Raw genomic sequence first — 3,328 nt, 5'->3', positions numbered from 1 at the left:
GAAGAGTTCATTATAAACCGAGTGCTTGAGAAGGATTGGAACTGAAGAGGCTGGCCCTTCCAATGTATGACACCATCACTGCAAATTGGCTATTACGAATCTAAGTAGTTAATGTAGCATATATCTCTTTACTAATTCTGAAATTAATACTACCAAAGGAGATTGATTATTGCCAACTTGAAACTGTCTTTTATTTTCATATAAAATGGATGACCTATTCAAGCAATATTTTCAGAAATCTCAAATTAGATAATACCAAATTAAAGGTTTAAAAAGACACTTTTTTAAAAAGTACGAAAAAGATTAATTAAACACCAAGAATAGCTTTCAAGGTATCTTAGGAAGGAAGTATCCGTTTAACAAGTAAGGCATTATAGTCACACAAACATACATACACACATACACGCATATATATATATATATATATATATATATATATATATATATATATATATATATATATACTATATATATATACTAAATAAGTGTCTTATTACAGTAATTAACAGCAGTTCATCTGCAAACAAAAGTAATTCACAACCCATTTTCTCATTTCATTATTTCAAACTCTTACACTTACGTCTGTCTTTAACTTCGTTCCTCTAAGACTTTCATCTGTAAATATATCCTATACTGTCACCATGGTAACATAACAAATCTTAATCTAAAGCTAACTTTTACAACAAACCATACACTCTTCCATGTCCACTCATACCCGAATTTGTTTCAAGATAAAATCTTCTAATTCCTCTCAACAAATCTCCCTCGAATATCAAAACCTCGACATCGTCGACCTAACAAAATCTTCTAATTCCTCTTGACAAATCTCTCCCAAATATCAAATCCTCCACCTCACACCTCTCTATGTTCCATCACAAATTTTCTCACGTTCAAGTGTGCAAGATAAAGCAGTGTCTCTTTACAAATTCTTATAAAAAGCGTTCATAAGTAACGCTTACCTACAAAAACTACTCTCTTCTACTATCCATTTCAGTGTCCTTTTTCCTTCTATACTGAAAACTATACTAGATCGTATTCCTGTATCTCTCAAGATCAACCCAGAAAACTCCCTATCAATTAATCAATCACAAGATCAACTACATGTTTTGGAACCTTTCCTTCCTCTATATATACCGCATACATCCTGACCGGCCTGGATATGAATCTATATAACAATTTCGAAAATTAAACTTAGAAATTCCATACATATTCTCCTTGTACTCATTACGTTAGAAAAACCTTCGATGAATCTACAAGAAGTGTAAACTAGAAATAAAAAGTAAACAATAACATATTCTTATACCAAAATAGATTCCTGCAACTCCTATCTAAAAAAAAATTGCAAGTTTGCAAAAATTTTTATTTACCTATTCTCTTACTCCGTCTATCGACAATTGTTAGTTTGCCCGAGTTATTTACAGAATCTCATTCTCTCTTCTTGTTGTCAAATCTCTCTCTCTCTCTCTCTCTCTCTCTCTCTCTCTCTCTCTCTCTCTCTCCTCTCACCTAATTTGCTTATCGAAATCGTCCCTCTCTTCTCCTTTCTGTTTATTTACAAACTTTTCTGTCCGTCTAACTTCTACTCTCTCCTCTGTTTATAAACGTCATCCTGTCTCTCGATTTTCTATTAGCTTCTCTCTCTCTCTCTCTCTCTCTCTCTCTCTCTCTCTCTCTCTCTCTCTCTCTCTCTCTCAATATATATTTGGTTTTGCCTATTTGTTCTTTACTAGTGTACGCGACTCGTCAAAAATGATGCTACACATTTAGATAGATAAGCAAACATATACAGCCCCCTCTCATCACGGTTATGACTATTTCCTCTCTCCCTACCCGAGGGACGGGGAGCGGTGAGTGTGAACGGATATATATATATATATATATATATATATATATATATATATGTGTGTGTGTGTGTGTGTATGTATGTATGTATGTATGTATGTATGTATGTATATGTATACATAAGTATATATATATATATTATATTATATATATATATATATGTATATGTATATGTATATATCTATATATATATATATATATATATATATATATATATATATATATATATATATATATATATATATATTCAAATAAGCCATATATATATTTTGATACATTAATGTCTGGATTCTCTTAACGACCTCGGGATCAGAGCCCCAGGCGAAATCACACAAAGACAAGAGCTTGGCTCCGGCTGGGAATCGAACCCTGGTCGGCAAGCTTGTATAGACAGTGACTAAGCCACTTGGTCACTGTCTATACAAGCTTGCCGACCAGGGTTCGATTCCCGGCCGGAGCCAAGCTCTTGTCTTTGTGTGATTTCGCCTGGGGCTCTGATCCCGAGGTCGTTAAGAGAATCCAGACATTAATGTATCAAAAATATATATGGCTTATTTGAATATGAAAAACACGTAAAAATGTGCAAAATTTATCATATATATATATATATATATATATATATATATATATATATATATATATATATATATATATATATACACACATACATATATTAATAGCGAGACACTTGTTCTTCATTATAAAGGGGAGATGGCTCTCTCTCTCTCTCTCTCTCCTCTCTCTCTCTCTCTCTCTCGACTCTCTCTCTCTCTCTCTCTCTCTCTCTCTCTCTCTCTGACATATGAAGAGTTCATTATAAACCGAGTGCTTGAGAAGGATTGGAACTGAAGAGGCTGGCCCTTCCAATGTATGACACCATCACTGCAAATTGGCTATTACGAATCTAAGTAGTTAATGTAGCATATATCTCTTTACTAATTCTGAAATTAATACTACCAAAGGAGATTGATTATTGCCAACTTGAAACTGTCTTTTATTTTCATATAAAATGGGATGACCTATTCAAGCAATATTTTCAGAAATCTCAAATTAGATAATACCAAATTAAAGGTTTAAAAAGACACTTTTTTAAAAGTACGAAAAAGATTAATTAAACACCAAGAATAGCTTTCAAGGTATCTTAGGAAGGAAGTATCCGTTTAACAAGTAAGGCATTATAGTCACACAAACATACATACACACATACACGCATATATATATATATATATATATATATATATATATATATATATATATATATATATATACTAAATAAGTGTCTTATTACAGTAATTAACAGCAGTTCATCTGCAAACAAAAGTAATTCCCAACCCATTTTCTCATTTCATTATTTCAAACTCTTACACTTACGTCTGTCTTTAACTTCGTTCCTCTAAGACTTTCATCTGTAAATATATCCTATACTGTCACCATGGTAACATAACAAATCTTAATCTAAAGCTAACTTTTACAACAAACCATACAC

Source organism: Palaemon carinicauda, chromosome 23 (genome assembly GCF_036898095.1).
Source record: "Palaemon carinicauda isolate YSFRI2023 chromosome 23, ASM3689809v2, whole genome shotgun sequence".
NCBI lineage: Eukaryota > Metazoa > Arthropoda > Malacostraca > Decapoda > Palaemonidae > Palaemon > Palaemon carinicauda.
Note: the sequence above shows the minus strand (reverse complement) of the source record.